This window comes from Peromyscus maniculatus, chromosome 6, assembly GCF_049852395.1.
Source record: "Peromyscus maniculatus bairdii isolate BWxNUB_F1_BW_parent chromosome 6, HU_Pman_BW_mat_3.1, whole genome shotgun sequence".
NCBI classification, from domain to species: domain Eukaryota; kingdom Metazoa; phylum Chordata; class Mammalia; order Rodentia; family Cricetidae; genus Peromyscus; species Peromyscus maniculatus.
The window spans coordinates 11,400,540-11,412,824 of record NC_134857.1 but is presented as its reverse complement, the minus strand read 5'-3'; positions in this window follow the sequence as shown (position 1 = coordinate 11,412,824).

The window sequence follows — 12,285 nt, the reverse complement described above, 5'->3', positions numbered from 1 at the left end:
TATGACTGACTGAGATGATCTAGGCTCTGCTTCACCTTGTACATGATACAGTATCTGGGAAGTCCCTCAGCATACCCTAGGGGCAAAGTTAACTGTCAGAGAATACAGCCATCCCAAGTCAGGACAGCGGAGTCACCTTTAACTCAAAGAGCCTGTAAGCTCCAATTTAAAATGAGATTCAACTAGCATGTGCTTTGTGATTACTGTATCGGGGGTTACACACACACACACTGTTTTATTACTTGTTGTAACAAACCAAGAAGCATTTCGTCATGGTTCATTGACTCTACAATGGCATTAACGATAAGCCGGACCACTGTTTTACGTACCACTAAGACTGAAAGAAAATTCCCAACTGTGTTTTGACAGAATATTCTTATCACTTGGCTTTTTGTTGTACATGGAACAAAGGAGCTCTCTTAAACAACATAGGCTTATCATATATCATTTCTGTACATGGGGCCAAAGGAAAACGAATTCCCTAGGATATTCTGAACATTCTTTACCTTTAGAGGCTGGCTCCTGAGAATAATTTTTCTACTGAGTTGTCCAAAAATGCCTGTGTCTTTTCACTTGCTATCTCAGGATCTTCTAGGTCACTGCTGGATCTTCTGCGGCCTCTGAAAGACTCCACAGTTGTCTCTGATCTTTTATGAAAGTTTTGATTACTAGAATATAGTTTTTATCTTATAAGAAGTTACTGAAAAGTTTCCATTCACAAACAAGAATCCCATCCCCTCCTCATATTCTTACAGGATCAGGAAGACCAACCGGTCTTTCTAGAATAACAATACATTTGCATATGCATGAGCACTGATACCACCAACTGCAAGATATTAAAACTGCAAAACCAAGTCTTCAAATCAACCAAAATGGGCACCATCTATATCAACAGATGGAGCCCGGGCTATCTTACTGGATTCTCTGGGAGAGAGGTGGGAGGGGATTAATTTACTGAGCATTCACCTGCTTTGGTGTCTGAGGCACTCTATTTGTGTTACACTTAGTACTCAAGAAAACTTTGTGGTTTTGTACACTTGTGTGTGCGCGGGGAGGGGAGTGTGTACAGGCGCTTTGCGCATGCGGAGAACAGAGGCCAGAGGTTCGTCTTTGGTGTTGTCTTAGTTACTCTTCTGTTGCTGTGATAAAATACCAGGACCAACAGCAACTTGGGAGGAAATGGTTTGTTTCAGCTTACAGCTTGTAGACAGTCCATCATCCAGGGAAATCAGGGCGGGAACTCGAGGTAGAACCTGGGAGCTGATGCAGAGGCCACAGAGGAGTGCTGCTTACTGACTTGCTCCTTATGGCTTGCTTATTCTGCTTTATTATACCAGCCAGGACCACCAGCCAGGAGGTGCCACCACCCTTGTGGGGTGGACACACCCACACCAATCAACAATCAAGAAAATGTAACACAGGCTTGGCCCACGGGTCAGTCTGGAGGGAAGGGGTATTTTTGTAATTGAGGTTTCCTCTTCCAAAATGACTCTTGGCTGTGTCGAGTATAAATATACAAAACTAGCCCACATAGTACAGTTGCTCTCCACTTATGTCTTGACACAGATTCTCTCACTGAACCCTGAGCTTACCAATTGGACTAGACTAGTTGGTCAGGTGAGATGCAGGGATCCCTCCATCTCTCCCTCCTCACTGCAGGAATTATGGGTATGTTCTGCTTTGCCTGGTTCTTTGCATTAAGTGTAACACAAATAGAGTGTCCCAGACACCACGGCAAGTGAAGGGCTGATAGGGATCCAAACTGAGGTCCTCACGCTAGCGAAGCAAGCACTGAACTGGGACTGATCCATCTCTCCGGCTCAGGAACAACCCTTTGGAATGTGTTTCTTTACAGATGGGAGAACTGAGGTTAGAAAACTAAATAATTTGTCTGTCACCATAGATTACCAAAAGCTACTACCTAGCAGAGCTACTACCTAGGTGTCTATCTTAGTTAGGGTTTCTATTGCTGTGAAGAGACACCATGACCATGGCAACTCCTATAAAAGAAAACATTTAATTGGGGCTGCCTTACAGTTCAGAGGTTTAGTCCACTATCATTAGGGTGGGGAGCATGGCAGAGTGCAGGCAGATATGGTGCTGGAGAGAGGCTGAGAGTTCTACATCTTGATCCAAAGGCAACAGGAAATGAACTGAGGCACTGGGCATGGCTTGAGCATATATGAGACCTCAAAGCCTGCCTCAACAGTGACACACTTCCTCCAACAAGGCCATACCCACTCCAAGGAGGCCACACCTAATAGTACCACTACCTATGAGCTTATGGGGGCCACTTACATTCAGACTGTCACAGTGTCTTGTTCTGAGATAGACTAGTCTACCAACATGGGAAAAGGTAACTGAGACACAGAGAACGCGTTCTTTAACAGACTAGCATAGGGGTGCATACGCGTGAGTGGTACAGCTCCCAGCCTGAGGTCTGTTGATCAGTGGAATCCAGACTCTAGCTTGCTGCCTTTTACCCCAGGCTAGGAAGGGCTCATTATCAGTCCTCACCAGAGAAGTCAGCCACTCCAGGTACACTCTTCTGCACTTTATTTCTTAGCATTTCTAATCAGTTGCAGAGCTGACCACAGCCTACTACCCAACCTGGATTTGGCTTTCTTTTTTTTCCTTTCTTTTCTATTTAGCTTTTACTGGTGTGGGTGTTTGTTTGATGTTGGTTTGTTTATTTGGTCCTAAAGTATTTAAAGGAGTTTCATTTTATAACAGCATCCTTTAGACATGGCGTATGTGAGCATTCTCCTTTTTGTTTCATTCAACAGAGAGACAATAGCAAACCAGGAAGTCGGCTAGTATAAAATGAACTTGAAACTGGGGTCCAGTGTGGTACCAAGATTTCCACTGTGGCCAGGTAGGACCAGAAGGACAGAGGAGGTCATCATGACAGAGTACACCGCTGCTCTGAGCACCTTGAATTTTCTGCCAGCAGCCAGGGGCTATGCATCTAAAATGCAAAGCCAATAGGCCAAGAGGTCAGCCAAGATGATTCTAGAGCTCTGCATGAGATGGGAGTGCGTGACAAGGTTCACTTTCCAGCTCCTCACCCCTGGATGTTCCCAAGGTGTAGCTGTAGGAAGCAGGGACACCTGCCACGTTCCCTAAGGCCCAGCGACAGTGCCCAACTCTACCCTAAACCCTTAGAATGGGGGCTGTGTGGAGGCAAGGCTGTTCAAACTGCCCAGCCTCCCTTCCCTCCCCAGAAGTGGGAGTTCCTCTGGAGCTGAGACAGGCAGCTTTTAGCAACTGTGAGGAGCTACCACATGTGGAGAAAGAACCTGTGGATGTTCCACAGGTCATTCCACAGTAACCCCTACAACCAAGCCGTGAAATGTTTTGTTTCCCAATTATAAATGAGGATCTGAGTGTTGAAGGCTAAGTAGCATAACAGGCTTGTTCATGCGGTGAGTACATGGCAGCTGGATCAGTGCCTGAATGAGGTTTGATGATGCCCAGACTTCTCTATCAGACACTGTATGTGCTGTACCACTGGGTCACCTAAGGCTGGATCATATATGCTGTGATGACCAAAGATCGCTTCTTCACCTGAAGAGAAATGAAGGCAAGACAGAAAGACACACACACACAGAGAGAGAGAGAGAGAGAGAGAGAGAGAGAGAGAGAGAGAGAGTTCCTGCGTGTGTATGCATGAAGTCTGCCTCAGACTCTGTTCCTCAGGCATGGTCCACTTTTTAAAAAATTGTTACATTTATTGTTTTTATTTGGGGGCTATGCCTACCACAGTGTGTGTGTGAGGTTAGTGGATAGTTTCGGAGTCAGTTCTCTTCATCTAAACCCCAGAGATGAACTCAGGGTGCCAGCTTGCTGGCAGGTGCAAGGCACCTCTCTACCCACTGAGCCATCTCACTGGCTGGCCCGTTACCTTTTTTCCCCTGTTTTTTGTTGTTACTTGTTTGTTGCTTTGGGGACAAGTTCTCTTACTGGCCTGGAACTTGCCGAGAAGGTGAGATTGGCTGGCCGGCAACCCCAGGAGTCTGCCTGTCTCTGCCTCCTCCCCACGGATTACAAGCATGTGCCGCCAGAGCTGACTGACTTTTCATGTAGCTTCTGGGGATCGAACTCAGTCCCCTTGTGCTTGCAAAGCAAGTACTTTACTGACTGAACTATGTCCTCAGCCCCTGAGTCACACAGATTTTTGGCTGGTTGGTTTGGAGACAGAATCATTCTCATTTTTATGTATTTGCAAACTGATGTAGGAGCCCCAGACTGTGTCCCTGGCACATCTTTCCCAAGAGGGAGCCAATGGTCTCGGGCTGGGAAAGAAAGGCAGCTGAGCAAGCCAGAGGGAGCAAGCCGGTGAGCAGGGTTCCTCCAGGCTTGTCTCCAGACCACAACACTCTGGGTGCTAGAATCACATGTGTGTGCCACCATGCCTGGCTAGAATTATATGCATGTGCCACCATGCCTGGCTAGATTTACACCCGTGTGCTGCTATGCCTGATAGGAAAGTCAGAGATTTTTTTTTTTAAAATGAACAGATGAATTACCAAAACCAAGAATACTGGCTTTGCTTTTGCCCTTGAGATTGTTTTCCTGGGATTCCTTCTTGGTACTAAGCCCTCCCTCTTCACTCATGGCCTTCTTAACCACCAGATGCTGCATCCGGCAGATCCAGACTGTCTGGTGCCCGGACTCTAGCCCCCTGTTCAACTGTTACTCACACTGCATGTTCTGACGAGTATACCAGTCCACAAGGCAGTCAGCAGGCTGACACAAGTCCAAAGACTTCTGTGTAACGCCAGGGTCTCCCACACCCCAGACAGGTGTAACACCAGGGTCTCCCACATCCCAGACAGGTGTAACACCAGGGTCTCGCAACACCCCAGACGGGTGTAATGCCAGGGGTCTCAAACATCCCAGATAGGTGTAACACCAGGGTCTCCCACACCCCAGACGGGTGTAACGCCAAGGTCTCGCACATCCCAGACTGATGTAACACCAGGGTCTCGCACATCCCAGACGGGTGTAACGCCAGGGTCTCCCACACCCCAGACTGGTGTAACACCAGGGTCTCGCACACCCCGGACAGGTGTAACGCCAGGGTCTCACACATCCCAGACAGGTGTAATGCCAGGGTCTCGCACATCCCAGACACGTGTGTCACTGTGCCTTCACGTTTGCATTGACTTTTGTTTTTGTTATTCTTCCAGACTTAGGTCCTTAAGCACGGCAGACAAATGTTCGGCCCCTGAAGTCTACCCCCAGCCCCTGTTTTTGTGAGACAGGGTCTAGTAGCTCAGTCTGGCCTGGAAGGCACTACATACTGTGCAAGATATTCTGTTTGAGGGCCAGTGAGATGGCTCAGCAGGTAAACGTGCAAGCCTGAGACTCCAAGTTCAGTTCCAGGAAACCACAATGGGAGGAGGGGATTAACTCCCAAACGTTGTCCTTTGACCTCCACGCATTCACTGTGACATGTGGGACATTCCAGTCCCCCTATTATAAGTAAAATAAAGTTTAACAAGAAATTCTGCTTGAGAGAATTGAGCTCTGTGTTCCTGGTCACTCTGTTATGGCTCCAAATTGTTGCTAGGCAACTGTTATCAGCGAGGGAGCATGTGCCTGGCAGTTACCTGTGTCAGCTTAGTTCACTGCTCCAGTTCTGAGCCAAGCAAGGCAGGAGTCCATCCTCATGCCTGTCTTCCCATGTGCATGCACACAGGCCCTGCTCAGTGAATGCTTGATAGAGAGTCATCCCGTGCTCTTCTTCCAGGCAGTTGATCTTCATGGACTGGCTGAGGATTTTCAGGAGGTGGAAAATGGTTACAAGTTATGGAACCATCTGGAATTTGTTTGGTCAAAGCAACATTATTTTTAGTACTAAGCATCATTTTGAGGACTTACCACCTCCCAAACATGGAACCCAGTAGTTAATCTTCTTCTAAGCCATTCAGTAGCTGGACACTATTCAACAACTGGATATACATGTTAGTGTTTCATCTCAAAGATGAGGACAGTGTAGTTTATTAGAGAGGTGAGGAGCCCAGAGCTCCGTAGGCAGCAAGCAGTCTTGGGATTCTTGTCATGGTAGGTCAGTGCTCACTCTGTATTCCTGTGCCTCTCATAACCCAACTTACTATGTGGAAGAAACAAGAGTTCTGACGGCCGTTGAAAGGAGTAACCTCAGCGGAAGAATTACTCAGGTTGGCCTATGACCACGTATTTGGGGACATTTTATGAATTGCTGATTGATGCAGGAGGGCCCAGCCCAGGTAGATGCCTGGTACACACACACACACACACACACACACACACACACACACACACACACACACACACACACATACACAGGACAAGTAGGCTTGAATGTGTACGAAAGGTAGCTGAGCAAGCCAGTAAGCAGTGTTCCTCCATGGTCTCTGCTTCAGTTCCTGCCTTGGCCTCCCTCAATGGTAGACTGCAACTTGTAAGCCAAATGAAAATTTTCCTCCCTAAATTGCTTCTTGTCAGTGTTTTATCACAGAAAACTAAACAGGAACAGTACAGATCATTGTCTACATCCTAACTCCTAAACTTATGAAATAGTATTTTGATTTCTATTTTTGTTGACTGACTTTGTTATTAGGAGTTGAACCCAGGACCTTAGACATGCTAAGTACATGCTCTACTGTGGAAATACTCCCCAGTGCCTGCTTTTTATTTGCATAATCCAGATACTTTCTAACCATTCAGTTATTTCAGAAAGACCTTCCCATTACAAAATTGGCATAGCCAGAACTAATCACAAGATTTTCAAGGTGTCTTAGTTAGTGTTTCTATTGCTGTGATAAACACCATGCCCTGAAGCAATCTGGGGAGGAAAGGGTTTATTTCATCATATAACTTACAGTCAATCATCCAGGGAACTCAGGGCAGAAACTCAAGGAGGCAGGAACTGAAACAGAGGCCTTGCAGGAGCGCTGCTTACTGGCTTGCTCACGATGAGTTGCTCACTCTGTTTTCTTTACAGCACCCATAGCACAGAGGACACTACCTACCACATGGGCTGTGCCAAGCAAGGCTGGAGTGGAGGCCTGCCTCCTGCAGGTCTGTATGATGGCACAGTGCACTCCAGCATATGATATTGTACAGAAGTCCATGCCAGTGCTGTGTGACACTATTGCTGGAAAGAGGTAATGTCTACTCAACTTAGATAGGGATCAATATCAACAGAGTCCAAACTGATGGATCAGTGAGTTTATTGGGGTTACTTCCAGAACTATGGATGTGGGGTTACTTCCAGGACTATTGATGAGGGGTTACTTCCAGGATTATGGATGTGGGGTTATTTCCAGAACTATGGATGTGGGGTTACTTCCAGGACTGGATGAGGGATTACTTCCAGGACTATGGATGAGGGATTACTTCCAGGACTGTTGATGAGGGGTTACTTCCAGGACTATGGATGAGGGATTACTCCCAGGACTATGGATGAGGATTACTTCCAGGACTATGGATGAGGGATTACTTCCAGGACTGTTGATGAGGGATTACTTCCAGGACTATTGATGAGGGGTTACTACCAGGACTATTGATGAGGGTTACTTCCAGGACTATTGATGAGGATTACTTCCAGGACTATTGATGAGGGGTTACTTCCAGGATTATGGATGAGGGTTACTTCCAGGACTATGGATGAGGGGTTACTCCCAGGACTATGGATGAGGGATTACTTCCAGGACTATGGATGAGGGATTACTTCCAGGACTATTGATGAGGGTTACTTCCAGGACTATGGATGAGGGTTACTTCCAGCAGTATGAGCCACTCAAAGGCAACAGCATCACCAAGAGTCTACCCCACAGCCGGACAGCGGTTGCGATCACCTTTAATCCCCTTATGCAGAGAGAGGAAAACCGAAGCATCTCACCCATGGGAGCAAACAGCAAAGGTGGAATTTAAGTTCTGAAGTCTAACCCGAGTCTGTCCTTTGAACTGCTCTGCTGCACGGATCAGTCATTCAAAAGAGATGGATTCTTGCTCAAGCTCCCACATTGTCCTGAGTGACCCAACTCAGGCTCTTGGATTGCAAGTTTAAACCTTAAGGAGGTTTCCATTCTACCAGGCTGGCTCTCCCCAACATACAGTGGTACTGGAAGAACAAAAGGTCAGAGGAAGTTAAGATGATTGATGTATCTTTATTTTAAAGACACATTTATGTATGTGCCTGCATGCATGTGCGCATGCATTCATGTGTGTGTGTGTGTGTGTGTGTGTGTGTGTGTGTGTGTGTGTGTGTGTGAGTGCATGTTTGTCCGTGTGTCCACAGAAGTCAGAAGACTGTGTCACATACCCAGGAACCTAACTCTGGTCCTCTACAACCAATAAGAGCTTTCCAGTCCTCCAGAAGCATCCTTTAAAATAAACATACTAAAATTCCAAATGAACAGCTTCCTCAAAACTCCCTCTTTAGGCCAGACCCCATGAAGCACCTGCAGGACGTATCCAGGTGTTGATGGGGCTGTAGTGTGACTAGCCAGTTACTTCCTGGGGCTCAAAGTTAGCCCTAGAAGTCTTCTGAATGCAGACCACTGAGTCTGGGGGAAATAATGGTTGATGTGTACTCCTTCCGATGTAGATCAGAGAGGAACGGTGACATCAAACTGCCACATTCCTATAGCAGCTCTCTTTGCTGGCCTTGTAGATGAGAATATTTAGATTTAAAGCAGATATGTTGTCAGATACCTGCTGGGGACACAACCCAGAAAGTTCTGGGTTATAAACGTAAATGCTGGACTGGAGAGATGGCTCCGTGGTTAAGAGCACTGGGCACACTCCCGAAGGAGCCAGGTTCAATTCCTGGAAGCCACATGGTGGCTCTCAACCATCTGCAAATCCAGGGGTTCTAACACCATCTTCTAAACAGAAACAAAGGGGCAGCGTTGATGAGACCCCTGTTTCAGCAGGATTATACCTCAGTTCATGCACCTGCTAGGTCAGCAGGTCACGGGACCCCCGTGTCTCACTCTTGTCTATAAAAACAGTGTCTATAGGAGCCTCAGCCCTGGCTGGGGAGCGACTGATGGCCGCTGGGGGTGGAGAGGAGGTTTTCTTTAAGGGTGCGACCCCTCATAGGCCAAGCATGCTCCAGTGATGACCGGGCACCCACGTGTGATGGGCAGCACCAGATGCGTTCGGTGGATTACAAAAAAGAGAAAAGAGCTTGTGACCCTGGGAGGTGTGACAAGTTAGGGGGAGGAGTGAGGCGTGGATTCGATCAAACGCATTGTATGCAGGCAAAACTTCTCAAAGAATTAATTAAACATTGTATTAGAAACGGGCTGATGGTCCCTCTCTCACTGCGCTTTAGAAGAGGTGATGTCTTGATATCAACGGACAGCAGTCGGACGGACTCTGGGGTTCTCTTAGCCCCCCACCCCCGCTGCTCCCTTTGCTTTTTGTGTGCTAATGCCACTTAATGCTTTGAAGTTTCCCAAACATCCTTTCAGTGTTTCCTCACTTTTCTAGAAGGATCTTCCCCTATTTATTCTCCAGAAAGGAAGAAAAAGACAAAGCCATCCCCATTGCCCCTTATTTGGACATTCCTTTTCCAGGCATCTTCCACATTTCCCGAGTGTTCCCCACGGCTTCTAGGAGTCCACTGTTAGGACGCTCATTAATTTTCCTGATAAGCCAACAGGTTTTTCTCCTCACTCAGCTCTTTGAATGTATATTAATATTTGGTGCCCATCACAGAGCCTGACATACGATAGATAGTAATTGTTGAAGTAAGTAATTTCAGTATAAAGTCTAAGCTCTGCTCAGGAAATAAAACTAAGAAAATCTTCTAGAGGCTGAGGATATAGCTGGGTAGTAGAATACTTTCCTTTCACATGACCTGTGATCAATTCCAGTGACATATATATATATTACTAATAGGTTTTGCCAAGTGTGATGGTACACACCTGTAATTCTCGCACTTGGGAGGCAGAGGCAACAGGATTAGAAATCCATGGTCAGCCTTCACTACATGAGACACCATCTCCAAAAATTAAAACTTAAAATAATCTCTACTAGATGTAGGGAGCAGAGGAAACCTTGAATGAATGTGCGAAGACTGGGTGGTCCTGAGTGAATGTGTTCTGTTTGACATGGGCACAGCCATGTCAACAACCTCAATGCCTCAGCCCCACAGGAGTGGCAAAGCCTTTCCCAGGGTGACACTCAGAGGGATGGCAAAGCTTTCCTCTGGTCTGAGTGTTTATAAATGATTTACCAGTGTGTGCAAACCCCAGCATCTCAGCTTCCTCATCCTAGATGATCACAGCCTGAGACAGACAACCCCGCTGAGACCTTCTACCAAGACTAGCCAACACACCCCCGTTCTGTGCATAGTAAACGTGCTCGGGTTCCAGCACGTGGCATAGTAGGTACACTCCATAGAGTATGCACAGCTCACCTGGCCCCAGCTTTTCTGTGTATGTGTCTATGTGTCTGTTCTTCCTTCCTTCCCTCGTGGCCCTAGTTGGTTTCTGGGATTCTAGAGCCAAGCCGTGTAGTCCACAGCACGTAGAAGTATTAACACTCTTAGCATAAGTGGATGATCTAGCCATTAAACCTAAAATGCATTGTCAATTTGATTTTAATTGAACCTTAAAGCTTTAGAATTATAGTCTGAGGAGAATTAGACCCAGAGGAGATTACAGGTCATTTTGTGATGGAGAGAGCTCCTTAAGGCCAGTGGAAGGAGGCCAGGGCATGCCCCAACGTGCACCAGAGAAATTCTATGCAATTCGAATGCTGACTTCATGTCTCAAGTTATTATTGATAATTTTTTTGTCATATCATTAGTATTCTGCATAATAATGTGCTAGGAGATATGCAGATATAATAACATGAAGAATAATTCTTAGGATGTTCTTCTTTTTACACCCCATACACTAGACCAAGGGTCTATGTGGGAACACACACTCATTTCCTGGTTCAAAGGGAACATTCAGTCCTTGAGTAACTCCCCGTAATGGAAATAGCTAAGAGCTGGATATGGAAACCAGCCCACTCACCCGGTTCAAAGCTTCTCAGGCCTAGAATGTGCTAGGCACACAGCAAGGTGCCTCGCGCAGCTGGAATTCCTGTTTGGGGCTTGTGTGTTGTTCTAGCTGAGGACTGACTTGAATGTGAGGAAAGGCCAAGCCTTTGTTCCACATTCGGTGGCAAGTCTACCTTTGCATCAATACATAATTAAACAAGCCGAGAACAGGGGCACCTTGCAGGCGGCCACACCAGGAGCTGGCACAGCATGGGTTAGAGAGGCTTTCTTCCTGCAGTTGTGCCCTCCCCTAGTACTGTCTCAGATGTATAATCACTTCTCCACCGCACACAATGGGGCAATTTTGTGCCCCAGGCCCTGAATTTAGCAATAGGAATTTAGTTCTACCTGATACCTGAAGGATCACAGGCAGGTTGCATTGTTTCTATATTTGAAAAAGAAAAGGCAGAGGAGTGTCTTAGTGTTCTATTGCTGTGAAGAGACACCATGACCATGGCAACTCTTATAACAGAAAACATTTAACTGGTGTGGCTTGCAGTTTCAGAGCTTTAGTCCACTATTGCCGTGGTGGAACATGGCAGTGTGCAGGCAGACATGGTGCAAGAGAAGTAGCTGAGAGTCCTACATCTTGACCCACAGGCAACAGGAAGTGAACTGTGTCCCTGGGCATAGCTTGAGCATGAGACCTCAAAGCCCACCCCCAAAGTGACACACTTCCTCCAACAAGGCCACACCTCTTATTAGTGCCACTTGCTATGGGGAATATTTACTTCCGAACCACTACAGAGGGATTTTGAGGTCTTTCCCAGAGCATGTGTGGAACACTGTAACCCATGTGCACGGCCTTTAGTGTGGTGCACACAGTGGTGGACATCCTGATGTTGCTTTATTGCAGGCAGGGTGCAGACAGACGGGGTGGCAGGAAGTGGGAGGGCAGAGTGAGGGCGGAGAGCAGCTCCTTTGTTCTGTTGTGTTTCCTCAGACTGAGATGTGTGTACAGGTTTCATTGTTCCTTTCAGCATGCTTGAACACCCACCCTGCAATTCTACCCCTTCCAGGCTTCTCTTTAGACTTCACCACTCCTGCAGGAATTTAGGACTGTGAACAGCAGTGTATAGAGGCAGACCCTTACTCCCATGGGCGGATTTTTAAAATATCTTTGATGTGCCTGTATTATTCATGTTTTTCATGTTTATGAAATGTGCATTTAAAGCACACATACTATTCCATTTAGTAGATACATTTGTCATAATTTACTTAACAAGATCTTGACT